The sequence below is a fragment of the Balaenoptera ricei genome, chromosome 8 (genome assembly GCF_028023285.1).
Source record: "Balaenoptera ricei isolate mBalRic1 chromosome 8, mBalRic1.hap2, whole genome shotgun sequence".
Classification (NCBI taxonomy): Eukaryota; Metazoa; Chordata; class Mammalia; order Artiodactyla; family Balaenopteridae; genus Balaenoptera; species Balaenoptera ricei.
Genome location: NC_082646.1, coordinates 79,861,797 through 79,876,710, shown reverse-complemented (window position 1 = coordinate 79,876,710; position 14,914 = coordinate 79,861,797).

Sequence of the window (14,914 nt, the reverse complement as noted above, 5' to 3'; positions counted from 1 at the left end):
TCACCTACTCTAAACCCCATGTCCTTTCACACCAACTTCTCCCTCTAATAAACTCCTACTTGGTCCTTTAGATTTAACTTAAGTTTTCTAAAACCTCCTGAGTTTGCTTTAGAAGGTCCCTTTACTGATTCAAATACATTCTCTGTTTACACCTAAGCAGAACTTATTACGCTGTGACTCTGGTTTGTTTTCCTCTCTTCCACTAGATTATACACTCTGTGAAGGAAGAGAACGTGTATATTTGTTGTTGTGCGCTCACTGCTCAGTACAATGCCTGGTATAGAATAGGTTTTCAATAAGTAGTTGTTAAAGGAATAAATTAATTAAATTATGAAGAAACTGATTACACTAAAATAGAATAGAATTATCTATAAAAATGAAGAACAATAGCACGATCTACCTATCTCATAGGGCTATTAAAAATATTAAATAAGTATATATTATTTAAAGTGCTTAGAGCAGTGTCTGGCACATAGTAAACATCATCTATTTGTGTTTGCTTTTATGAATAGCAGTAAATTTAAAGATAAGGGAAATTAAGGATAATTTCCATTCTTAAATTTAGATACAAGAACCCAAATACTAGACATGAGGATGTCTGAGGGTTAACTGAAGAAATAAAGGTATGAACATTAACTGTGTCTCACTACAATATATAGTCACACTCATTACTGTCAAAACATTACATATACAAATATATGAATATACAGATATATAAATGCATAGATATATAGGCATCAATATGTCCAGCCCAGATGTCACTCTGTAACCCACAATGAGAAATTTGCCTATGAAACAGTACCTTCATGAGCTGGGGCTAATATTCTGTGTCCTGTATTGTGTTTAAATAACAAAATGATTACATTAAATATATAAATTGTGAATTCAAAGGCAAGGACAGTATCTCATTACATTTGGAATCCAGCAGTTAGTGCACATTAAGATTGTTGGAATTGTAATTTAATATGACACTATTTCTGAAACGGAAATATTAATTTTGTTCTTAGTAAACTACATTTTCAAGCACATCTGAATTTATTCTTATTTATATCATTTACCATTTAAAAGTGACACCGCCAAGTGCTCAAAGATTTGTTGAAATGAGTCACTGGCAAAGAATAAGGAAATAAAAATAAGTTACAGTGTCATTAACTATTCTTTCTTCACCATGGATCCTAGCAGACTTAACTTTTGCCATCCATGTGTATTTATACCATTCCCAGGTGTAAAATTACACACTACAATAACCAGCTATTTGGGTTAATGAATGACAATTTCCTCAATTATCCTTTGAGTATCATTTATCCACCAGCAATTAAGCATTGCTGTAAATGATATTAGTTAGTTCCCAAATTGATTGATTCAGGGGAGATGCAAAGTTAGCCAAAATATCTAGAGGTTATATGAATTCTTCACTTTTCAAATGATTAACAATAATATAACTCAAATTAGAAGCATTCAGAGACCTGGAATTTTTTAGAGAGTATGCCACATTTCTACCACCATCTGTTTTCCTAAATGTTAATTGGGTAACAAAATTATTTTTACTATTTACACCACGTGTGTAGTTTTCTTCTTGGTCAATATTTTCATAATATACAAAAGAAAAATGCATATCATCTTACACTTGTCTAAACTTCCAGATTCTGATGACAATATGAACATGCCATCTAAATAACTGTTGCATTTCCCCCTTTCTCCTACAGATGTTTGTGCTTGACCAGACAGGTATTTGTTCATTTTTTTTTCTTTTTTCTTTTTGTTTGCAGTATTAAATATCAAGAAATACTCAAGCTAAAAATAGAAAGAGTTGTTTTGAGAAGATGAACTTTGAAATGTATATATTCTTACATAATACAGAAAGATGCATGATATCTCTTGTTGTAAAGACTGAGACTTAGGAAAACAAGTTATATTTCCATATCATTACAACAGGTTTTGACTTGATAGTGAAATGGGTGGGACCTTGCATTAGCAGCATGCCGGAGCCACGACTTTGGGGGAAGAAAAAGCAGAAATCTAATTAAACATTCCACTTTGACCTTCCCCTATATAACTGAGAATAATTTTCAGAGACCTAGATAGAAACAACCTTTCCATTTAGTTTCATAAAATCACAATCTTGTAATAGAAGAGCTGTGAAAAATGATCAGGTAGAAGACTTATTAATGGAATATGAAAAATTTCTGAGCATTTTCTATACTAATACTTTCTTTTCTCAGAGCTTATAATTTCCCTCCACAGGATTTGGCAACTGGGTTTCTGTTCATGTGTAACTAGGGTTTCAAAGAGCATTTTTCAAAATTGAGGTATATTAACTTTTTAATGAAAATATTTTTCTTTCTTGGTTGGGAGCTCTCTACTTATTAAGAAAATTCGCCCTTGCATAAATGTCTTTTCTTTTTTATTCTCTCTGGCTATTCTTGCTATGTTTGTTTTCAGTTCTTCATAAATTCTTGCTAACCACAGAGCTTATATAATATTGATATTTTGAAGTTGTGTTCTGCTGGAAGTTGGAAGCATTTTTCAGGGTAGCTGTGTACTAATTTTTAACTGCAAGGTTTTGAGCAAGATGGATTTTCAACATGATGGAATATCTAGAAAAATTTCTGATATCTTCCATTAAAATACACTAACAAAAATTCATAGGCATGGTTGCCAAACCTCACAAATAATACTTTGAAGGCAAGTTAGTAAATGAAAACCACTGAATTAATTAATCATTAACAGCTGCACAGGCCACCCCCCAACTGTGTGGCCACTGTTCCAAAAACAGTAAACCATGATGGGCACAGAAAAAACTAATAATAATCATCTAAAATAGTGATGGTAACAGAAAAAAGTAGGGGTAGCAGAATAGTCAGTAGATCTCAGAAATATCTCAGGTGGACTTCATTTTAGGACACCATTCTCAAAGCTACCACTGATGACTTCAAAAAATGATTCCCTCATGCATCCTTGGATACTGTCCTTGGAACTCCATCCTCAGTCTTTACAGTTCCCTTTATTCCATCATTTATTGTGACCACATACAATTTACAAAGACTCGCCCAACAGATGATAAATAAAATGCAGATGAGGGAGGACATTTTTTCCCTTCAATACAGGAATGCTAGATTCAGTGCTTGGCTATTTTCATCAATACATTTGTCCATTTAGAGTTAAAGTAGCAACTCAGCATAAAGATTAGAAATGTGTATTTTCTGGAGTTAGATAAGCTCATTCCTTTTCAAAAATAAAAATATAATCTGAGGTCTGTATACCCTAATATTTGTCACAATATTTGAAACAAAACAAGCTAACAAATTGTTAAATAAAATATAGCCTATCCTATTTTAATAAGTAATCTTTCAGAACATTCTTGAAGGCCACATTCAAATTTAGAATTCTTGAGCTTCTTAGAGATCTGTGTTAGAAATGGCCACAAGAGGAAAACTGACTGCCATGCCCTGGACTGTGGACCACTAACTTTTCTTCTCCATGCTCTGTCCTGCATCAAAAAAGACCTCTTTCACACATATATAGATAGCCTAGCTTGCACATCCAAATTCTATCTAAAGACCCTTATAAAGTTTCACTTATCCCCAGAGTTGTACATGCTGCCACATATTCAGACATAGACCTGAGGAAGAGGCTCAAGTAGGTTCTAGAAGCAGTAGCAAGCCCATTTGGGCTGAGAATCGTGGTTACCTGATTCTATAGTGCAGTTCAGAAGTGGAAAATTGGATGGCACGTCACTGAATCTCTTGGATTCCTTGTTCCATGAGAAGAGGCATGGTCAGGGGAGAACTAAACCAAAACCCTCTGAAGTTCAGAAACCAGGGAAGGGGGTCCCTCTTGTTTAAGTCTAAAAATGATACTGCAAAAAGCCTTGATTTAAATATTTTTACATCCTTCTAAGCCCTATATTTAAAATGGGGTGATATCTTTCCTTAAAGGTACAAAAATTGATTCCTAGGGAGGTGAACACAATTTTACTCTTTTATATATAAAGAATAGATAGATTTACAGTACATAAAAAGTATATCTGTGGTATTTGAATTTCATAGGGAGAATAGGGTAACCTGCCTGGAAAGCCCCATTGCCCTCTCACGATCGAGAAGGCATCCATTCACATAGAATCCTTGGTAAATGGTAAATGTAAGGGTGCTGGGCTTTTCACTTTATAGATACTGCAAGGGGCAGTAAGATATTAGCAGTGAAATGAAAAGGCCAGTTTAGTTTTCTCCAAAGGAGTCTTCCATCCAGCATAAAAAATCAAATGTACCATTTTATATATACCACTAGTACATTATCAATATAATTAGCAATTCTTTACAGTATTTTACGTAACAGTTTATTATTTCTGCAAAGCAAATCAATTTGAGGTAGTTCCTTCCAAAAATATCAAAAGAGCAAAAGGTAAATATAGGCAAGAGAGTAATATAAATATTTTGTAATCAGCTTTCATATTGACTTGGAATTGTATTGTTTGTTTTTAAGGTTAAATTTATTCCAAATTACTTTGTCAGGATGTTTATAATCTTTCAGAAAGAAAAATAGGGCATTTCTTTCATGTTCAGTTATTGAACTACTGAATTTTGCCAACAGAAATATTTTCAAATTCAGTTGTTTTCAGCACTTAATTTTGATAACCTTTATGCTCTCAATAAATGCTGAGATATTATGAGTAACATCTGGTTATTTTTAGCAGAACAATAAATAATATCCCCCAGTTAGTTATTGAAAATTCCTGGAGCAATCTATGTAAAATGTTCTGAATATGAAATTGGCCCACAGAGCCAGTGGGAAAGATTTGCTTTTTTCCTCAAAAATGTTAATTCTAAAAAATAAATTCAAATATGGAATCATTGTTTCTTTCAAAAACAAAGATAAAAAGTTTCTCTTTTCTTCGTAAACCATCAAGAGGTATTGAACCTACAGTTAAGATAATAAATAAACATTTAATAAGTTTCCTTTTTTTAGGAAGCTATATTCTTTGCAAATATAATGTGGAAAAAGTGATCCAAAGTAGAAATGTCAATTTTATTGCTTTTAATAGACAGCTATATCTGAAAGTGAAAATTTTTAAAGTGTGGGCCAGAATTGAAATTATTTTTGTAAGAATAAATTATATTCATATTTAATCCATAGATACCCACAAAAATTAATAAAGATTTAAGAAGTAAAAGGAGTATTCAAGATGGCAGCATAGGAAAATCTCAAATTCACCTCCCATGGACACAACAAATTTACAACTACATATGGAATAATTCCCTTTGAAAGGAACCTCCGAACTGAATGAGCAGAGTCTCCACAACAAAGGGTAAAAAGACAGCATTGAGATGTATAGGAGAAACAGATATAGTCATGCTAAAGAAAAAAAACTGCACACGAGCCTCAGCAATCCACACGTGGGAAAGATCACAAATGTAGAGTTATTTCTCCTGAGGAGCGAGAGAGCTCGAATCTCTCGCTCCACATAAGGCACCCCAACCCTTACATCTGGCACAGGAGAGATGAGCCTCTATAATATCTGGTATTGAAAACCAACAGGGAATAAGTCCAGGAAAACTACAGAACTACAGGGAATGGAAAATCCACTCAAAGTGCGTGAGTAAGCATGCACTCACTTGACCTGAAAACCTGTGCAAGAACAATGGATTGAAAAGCACGTGGACCATTGGTAAAGGAGATCCACTTACTAATCTTGAAGCATCTGACAAAGAGGCAGGAACCAGTTGGGACACTCCCTGGAGACTGAGATGGTGGCAGGAGCCATTTTTAAATCTCTAACTTGCTACTACCTGTGCTGGTGGTCACTATTTTGGAACTTTCCATCTAACCTGTTACTGCCAGTGGACACACCCCAGTGAGAGCTTTGCTCCCTCCTAGGTCTTGGCCAGGCTTCACAGTTGGCCAGGTGATAACCCTTGCCACTAGTGCCTGGCAGCCACTGAAGCCAGGCCCGCAGCCTTTCCAGGGGTCAGCCCCACCCCCCAGCACACAGCAGCAGCCCTGACACAACAGGAGAACATATACAGCCCACATAAGGGCCAGCCCTTGAACTCCTGGCTCTGGTGGCCAAGTGGGTTTGCACCTCTGAGCCCCATAGGACATCTCCTATATAAGGCCACTCCATCAAGACTGGGAGAGGTAGCTGACTTATAAAAGAGGTAGCTTACAGAAACAAATTCAGAGAATTAGGCAAAATGAGGAGACAGAGGAATATGTTTGGATCAAAAGAATAAGATAAAACCTGAGAAAAAAAACTAAATGAAATGGAGATAAGCAATCTTTTTCATAAAGAGTTCAAAGTAAGGTTTATAAACATACTTACCAAACTCTGGAGAAGAATGGACAAACACAGTGAGAACTTCAACAACAAGATAGAAGATATTTTAAAAATATGAAACAGAAGTTATAACTGAACTGAAAAATACACTACAGAGGTTCAACAACAGATTGGATGAGGTAGAAGAACAAGTCGGTGAGCTGGAAGACAAAGAAATGGAACTCACCCAGACAGACCAACAAAATAAAATATAAAGAAATAAAAATTATTTTTTTAAATGAAGATATCTTAAGGGACCTTTTGGACAACATCAAGTGGAATAACATTCATGTTATAGGGGTTCCTGAAGAGAGGGATAAAAAGCCAGAAAATTATTTGAAAAAATAGTGGCTAAAAATTTCCCTAATGTGGGGGAGGAAACAGGTATCCAGAACCAGGAAGGCCAGAGAGTTCTGAATAAGATGAACCCAAAAGGACACATACCAGGACACATTACAATTAAAGTGGTAGAAGTTAAAGATAAAAAAAGAATGCTAAGTGCAGCAAGAGAAAAACAATGTGTTACATACAAAGGAAACATCATAAAGCTATCAGCAGATTTTTCAGCAGAAATCTTACAGGCCAGAAGAGAGTGGCATAACATATTCAAAGTGCCAAAAGAAAAATACTTCCAACCAAGAATTCTCTACCCAGTAAGGTTATCATTCAGAATTGAAGGAAATATTAAGAATTTCCCAGATAATCAAAAGATTAAAAAGTTCACCAACATTAAACTGGCTCTACAAGAAATGTTAATGGGACTTCTTTAAGCTGAAAAGAAATGCCACTAATTAGTAGAAGGAAAACATACAAAAATAAAAATCTCACTGGAAAAGGTAAATATATAATAGGTTTAGATCAATCACTTATAAAACAGGCATGAAGGTTAAGAGACAAAAGTAGTAAAATTAACTAAAAATTCCAACAATTATTTAAGGGATGCATACAAAGATATAAAATGTGTTATCAAAATTATAAAACATAGAGGAGTAAAAAGTTTTAAAAAATCTCCACATATTTGGAAATTAAAAATCAAATCCAAAATTTGTTTTATTTACAAAATATCCAAACTTCTATCAAGATTGACAAGATTGATTTTAAAAATCAGTGAAGATACAAATAAGGATTTTTGTACTTTGATCAACAATTGTGTAGTATCTAGAAAAATCAAGAGGTGCATTTATTTTTTGCTCTTTTTTGTGTGTGTGTACCTGCCTATTGATCTCATTTGTACCTGGTTGGGCATCTTCCCAAGGGCAGTTATCCCAGAATGGGTGTCAAACCTACAGCATAAAGGCTACTGTCACTGTGACAGTGGATGTCTGCAAACTCAACCTACTGTGTTCTTTCCTTCTAAGAGGGCTCAAAGGCCACTGGTTTGGGCCCTGGTATAGGAGAGGGAGGATGACAAGGAGGTATGACAAGTAAGTAGTCTTACTATTATGGGGTGAATTGTTTCCCATCAAAATTCACATATTCAAGTCCTAATCCTTAGTACCTCAGAATGTGACCTTATTTGGAGTTCAGTGGAGAAAATGTGCAATTTTTTTTGGAGTTTGTACTCCAGAAAATATCTTGAATATGTGCACAGCGGAGCACGGAGAACATCTTTGTTGAAGCACTGCTGATAATAGAGAAAAAGCAAGAAATGTTTAACTATTCATTCGTAAGGGAATTAATAAATGTTTTCATAAAATCGGTTTAAGTATATGAATGCAGATAAGAATATATTTCATGAGTGTAATGTAGAGAGAAAATGCAAATTGAAAATCATATAACAGGATGATAAATGATGTGATAAAAATATAAGATAGCATGAAAAAAATTAAACACACAGACCATAATATATTCCATTCTTCATAGAAATAAGATATATTTTTCACATTGACATCTCTGAATTCTGAGATTTTAAGTCACAATTTAATTTCAGAGTGTTTTTATTTTAGGTAGTACATGACATGATGGCATATCTTATATTTGGTGTGTTATATTTGATAAAATAATATATTTATGCATATATACATGTAAATTAATAGTGGGAAAACATACATGTCTATGATAAACATATATTCCAGGATACTAGTTCCCTCTAAGGAAAAGAAGATATATTTAGAAATAATAGTAGCAAACAATAGAAATTCAGTATCTCATTCTTTGTTATATAATTTCTATATTTTCTCTGTGCTTGACAAATCTCAAAATGTTTTAAAATGAAGGAGTTAGAGGTAGAAACCTAGGACTAATGAAAAATCAAGAAGGCATATTTCTCATCATGAAAGTTAAAGTACTGAATAGTAAATTAAATAATTATTATTAGCAAGGAGAAAGCATACCAGTTTGTCAGAGGAATGAACAAAACATAAAGATTCAGACTAAAGCCAAATGACTAATTGTTATTATTTACCTTCTTCCCATACCAAACATGAAGTCATATGTCATCATTATAGAATAAACTTCTGTGATAAAAGAACAAGTTTGAAATTTGTTTTGATTGAAGATAATCATGGATATTGTATATCATTTCCAAGGTTTATGTGTGTGTGTGTATACATAAATATTGTGAAATCTTGCTAAACAATTGACACTTTTACTTTTAATTCACAATTTCAAGATGTAGAGAATTTCCAAATAAGACTCTTTTCTTATAACTCTCATGGTCCTAAAGGAAATTAAATAACTAAAAATAATTGAATGCTTATCTTTCGTATATTTTGATACCTCTAGCAAGGATTAGAATATGGAGCACTTGCACCCAGATAAGTCTGGGTTAGTGTCAGCCTGTTGTTTCTAAAACAGAAATATCAAATGGAGGTGGAAACTGTTTGGCTGCCTACTTTTGGTGATGGAGAGAATGCAAGTTGGACGAATTAAGTATAAATTGCTGATGACATGTATACACTGGTGGGTCTTGCTATCTGAGTGGCAAATTAAATGTGTAGGCAAAAAGGTTCAAAAAGACCAGTGCAGATTCCGTGGACAAGTTCTTTGTCTTGAATATATTTTTGCTTTTTCAGTTTTTGCCTCTGCACATTTAGGCTGGAGATGAGGGCCTTATCTATAAATGGATATAATAATAGCAATACCTATCTCACAGGTTGTTGTTAAAATTAAATGTGAAGTATGTAGGACAGTGTGGAGTATAACATGTACTGAATAAATATTAGTTACACTTAGTGAAGGAATGAAAGGTCATTAAACCCTTTAAAGCACCTTTTTCCCCAGATGTTTCCACCAAATTACCTATTTCCTGAAATTTTCTTATTACTCTTTCTTCTTCTTTTATGGTAATGACATTTGAGAATTAAAATAATCTGGAGACAGAGTATTTAAAGAAGTAATTAAGTTAAAATGGGATCCTTAGGGTGGCTTATAATCCAATATGTCTAGTGTCCTGAAAAAAGAGGAAATTAGGACACAAAGGGAATATCGCGTGAAGGCAGAGGGAGAAGAGAGCAATCTACAAGCCAAGAAGAGAGAACTCAGAACAAAAACCCTATCAACAATTTGATCTCAGACTTCTATTTTCTAGAATTGTAAGAATTTAAATTTCTGTTGTTTAGGCCACCCAGTCTGTGGAATTTTTATGGCAGTCAGAAAATTAATATAGTAGATAACTTTAAAAACTACTACTGAATGGGATGCAGTTATAAAGCCATTTTTAAAAATTTTTATTGGAGTGTAGTTGACTTACAATGTTGTGTTGGTTTCAGGTGTACAGCAAGGTGTATCAGTTATACATATATCCAGTCTTTTTTAGAGATTCTTTTCCCATATACGCCATTACAGAGTATTGTGTAGAGTTCCCTGTGCTATACAGTAGGTCCTTATTGGTTATCTGTTTTATATACAGCAGTGGCTAAAAAGAATGAGTAAAGTAAAAGACTTACAAAGCCTAACCTGTTTCATTGTTTGACGTATACAAAGAACAATTTACAAGGCGGCCGTTCTCTCCTGCTCATTCAGCGCCTTTCAAAAGTGGAAGCTCTGATTGAGGGGGGACAAGATGGCAGCGTAGGAAGAGCCTGGGCTTGTCTCCTCCCACAGACACACCAAAACTACAACTACATATAGAACAACTATCTCTCAGAATGACCTGAAGACTAGCGAAAAGATTTTACACAGCTAAGGATAGAAAGAAGAAGCCACGTTGAGATGAGTAGGAAGGGCTGAGATATGGTCTGGCCAGGACCCACACCCCTAGTGTGGTGACCCACAGGAGAGGGAGCTCTGTCTCCAAATACAGTCACATCTGAGGTACTGGGGTCAGGTCTTCAACATATAAATTTGTTGGGAAGGCACAATTCTACCAATAACACCTTGCTAAGAAAATCATATCTTTTTGTTTTGCATGTGCTTTTAGTTTGCTGAGGCTTGTTCCCAGCTAATAAAATTAGAAATGCTGAATATCAATTGTATTTGCCTACAGTTACTTGGTTAGATTATTCCAAAATGGGAGAAAAGAGCTACAGCACTGTCAGAACTTGGCTTGAAGGCTTGTCTTTGCAGCATGTTTCCATCTCCTAAACTAGGATAAGAGCACAATCATTTTTTAAATCATTGTGGTATTTAACACTGACATTTCTTTTCCGGAAGATTATTAATTTACTTAAAAGGGTTTTTGTACAGGAAACAAACAAGCCAACAAAACCAGTAGTTTCTCACAAATACACTGTATAATGTGATATAATCTATGGCAGAAGTCATGCCTTCCTTTTAATTTCTATTCCAGCTACCCTAACCTAGACACTATTTATAACCCTGCTGTTCAGTGATCAGTCTTTTAGCTTACTGCTGTCAATCTGTCAAGAAGAGAGACAGCATTCCTGTCTTTAATGCCTTGCAGTGCAAATACTGTAAGGTCAGGGTTGTAGCGGCAGAGGATTGTAGACATATTTAGGAGGTAAAATCAATAAGACTTGTTGACTGAATAGATGGAGTTGGGCACAGATAAGGAAAAGTGTCAAGGATTAACTCCAGGTTTAAATGTGAAGACATTTATTGGATCATTTTCCATTCTCTGAGTGGAAGCCCTTTTCGCCTAAATGAACTGGAAGTTACTTTTGCACAGACTATAGTATAGATTTATTTAATCCCCTAAAGCTCTCTGCTTATAATAGGCACTCAATTCATGTTGGATTAATGCACACAATTCAGGGACTGCGGTAGTTAAAATAATGGTGCTCCAAAGAAGTCAAGGTTCTAATCCCCAGGACCTATGAATATGTTACCTTACATGCAGAAGAGACTTTGCAGCTAAGGATCGTGAGATGGGAAAATTATCCTGGATGATAATCACAAGGGTCCTAAAAAGTGGAGAAGGATGCAGAAGAGACAGAGGGTGATATGATTACAGAAGAATTTAGAGTGATGTGATTTGAGAACTCAACTCCATAGTTGTTGGCTTTGAAGATGGAGGAAGAGGGCCATGAACAAGGAATGTAAGCAGCCTCGAGAACCTGGAAAGGGCAAGGAAACAGATTTTCCCCTCAAGCCTTCAGAAAGGAATGTTGCCCTGCCAGCATTAGCGAGACACATTTCAGACTTCTGAACTACAGAACTGTAAGATAATAATAAATTTGTGGTGTTTTAAGCCATCAAGTTTGCAGTAATTTAGCCATAGAAAGCTAATGCAGGGAATAATGAAGTCTTCCAATGATCCAAGCATTCTCCCTGCAATTAGCCAATCGTTTCAATCTATTGACTAATACCAAGGCTTAAGTACTCACCTTTATGGCTTATCGAATTATTATACTAAATCTCCAAGGAATCATGCATCTTAATTTTAGTCTACTTTAATTCCCAGAGTTTTTAACGAACCAAATTGACTAATGTATATTTTACTTTTATTTTTCTTTCTCACAGTGGCACAATGGAAAAAAAAAATGTATGTAATTGATGGACAAAACAAGAAAAGCCAAGAAAACTAGTTTATGTGCTTGAAAAATATAAGATGCATTCTGAATTACCTGAGTAATATTCCATGATACATATTGTGAATAAATAGTGTCATCATTATTTTATAGATAAGTACTTATATTTTATATGCATTTATTTATTCATATATATATTTTAAAAATTATTTGACTCCTTGAAATTTGAAGATTTTAAAAAATCAAATAAAAAACTATTTTTTAATATGTTGATTGTAAACATCCAAAAAAACTTATTACAAATCTGTGTTCCAAAGACTGGAAATACAGATGTATGGATTACTTATTATTTTGGAATTCATAACAAATCATTTAAAACAATTTTTTGTTGAGCAAAGGAATAAAAATGGGTCCCAGTTTTATTTCAGAGATTGAATGTTAGGTTGAGCTAATTCCAATGGTATTTTTAGTCATCAGTTATAGAGATACGCAGGACCTTACCTAGTGAAGAAATTGAAATCTAATTACAACCTGGTTCCTTGCCTCTATTAGATGCAGCCCTCTGGGTAGTAAAGACCGGTTATTCCAACAATGACTGAGTCACAATGGTCACTCTGTTTTCAGCGATTGTACATCGGTGAAAAACATTTGATTCTTGTTCTGTACTAACAGATTTGGTAGGTAAGTTGAATCCTGTAATCTATTAACAAGTGATCTTTATTGCAAATGTTAAAATGGGATTGTGGTAGTTTGTCAAGATGTTATCATTTGGGGGAACCACATAAAGGGTACATAGTATTTCTGACTTATTTCTCAAACTACATGTGAAGATATAATTATCTCAAAATTTTTTAAAAAGTTTAACTTAACAAAAAAAGGGATTGGAGAAGCAGAGTCTCTATGTGATCTTATTTAGGTATGACATATCAAACTAACTAAATTTGACCTTTGATCCTCCTATTTCACAAGTTGCATGCTTGCAGAATGAAAAACAGCTGGAATCCAGAGAAAGCCTACATGCAAACCCCACAAGGGTAACCTCTAGTAAATGGAGTAAAACCTTTGGTAAATGCATGGTTTTACTCAGCAAGTTATAGCACAGATAGCAGAATGAAAAGTTACTATATTTACAGAGGGGCATCTGTTAAATTACATTTAACTGGATCTATAGAGTAAAAATTTTCTTTCCTCACAACCTGTACCAAATTATTGCCAATTCTCTTCACTCCATTTAGCGTCTCTGTGTATATGGCACATTTCTGAGTTTTCATATGAAGAGCCTTAATTGTAAAATATATAGAAATGATTTTCACAGATTCATTAAACTGAGGTAGAAAAAGTATTGAGCCAGGGCTGAGAGTGGTCACTGACCCCATGGTGCTGTTGACTGTGCAATAATCCAGGCAGGGATTGGGGTGCATGGCATGTTAGGAGATGTACACCTGCCTGTGTGTGGTATGCCTTCCTCCCCATGTTTTATTGTCATTGAAAGTAGAAATTTAGAGTCAGCAGAATTTTGAGTGGCTGAATGCCTGAAGATTTGAGGCATATAGATCTGATGTTTTTGAGCAATGATTCTAGATTATCAGAGAGTTAAAGAGAATAGAGCCTGGCCTACTATAGTTTCTCATACTTTTTATTGTATGCATAAAAAAATACCAAAACAGCTGCAACTTGAACTCAAATCAAGAACTTTTTTTCTCAAAGTGATGAAATCTCAATCTCTGGCTAGCCAAGAAGGGATAAATTTGAAATGGAAAAAAATGATACCTTTGTGTTAATATTAGCAATGCAGAATTCCATAGCCAAGCAAAGTCCTGGAATTTACCTTATTTGCTGTAAATACTTAACTAGAGTAAAGTTGATATGTTTTTATGGGTTGGGTATTTTTTTTTTGTACTCTTAAAATAAATAAGTGAAAAGAAAAATCTAATTCAATGGTTTGAATTGCTACTTAAAGACTATGTACATCAAAACTACCTGGTAAGCATTTTAACAATTCATTTTCCCCAGTGATTATCCTCTGAATGTTTGGATTTATTAGATTTGGGTTGGACCAAATTATCTGTATTTTAAAATACTCAACAGATAAGTCCAATGTGCTGCTAGGTTTGAGGATCACCGCTTTAGTTCTACCTTCAAATGTATTCGTTACTTCAATGGCTTAGAATGTCCTTCGATCAGATCATATGAACTGATCTTGTGACAAAGGTCTACAAAGTACAGTGTTTGGTTTTGGTCCTGTTATGGAGTCATCGAATCAGAAAGTTGCTACTACTACCCCAGACCAGGAAATTACCAACAGTGGTCACAGTATATTACTGCACTGAGGTAACTCACAGAGGAATAGCCAGATCTCTGACCAAAAGGCCATGCATCTGCCTGCTGCAGCCACAAGAGCTTTCCTACAGCATTCAAAATCTTATATGAGTTCCTTTCACTGGTGGCATCTAATCAGAATTCTTCTGACAAGAGATTCTGGGAAATGAAGTTTCCTATTTTGCCAGAACAAAAATTGCACCAGGCAAAAAGGGCTTTATTCAAGGGAATTTCAAGAGAGGAAAGAGACTAGAGCTCAGTCTGAATTCAGCTTAGTCAAGTTGACAGAAATGTTAAAATCTTCTTGGACAAATAAATAAATAAATAAAATACATAAAAGGATAAGCGTTGTGCTGATTTCCAACCGCTTATCTCGCCCCCTGCCTTAGCATCAAGGACAAGGATTCTAAAC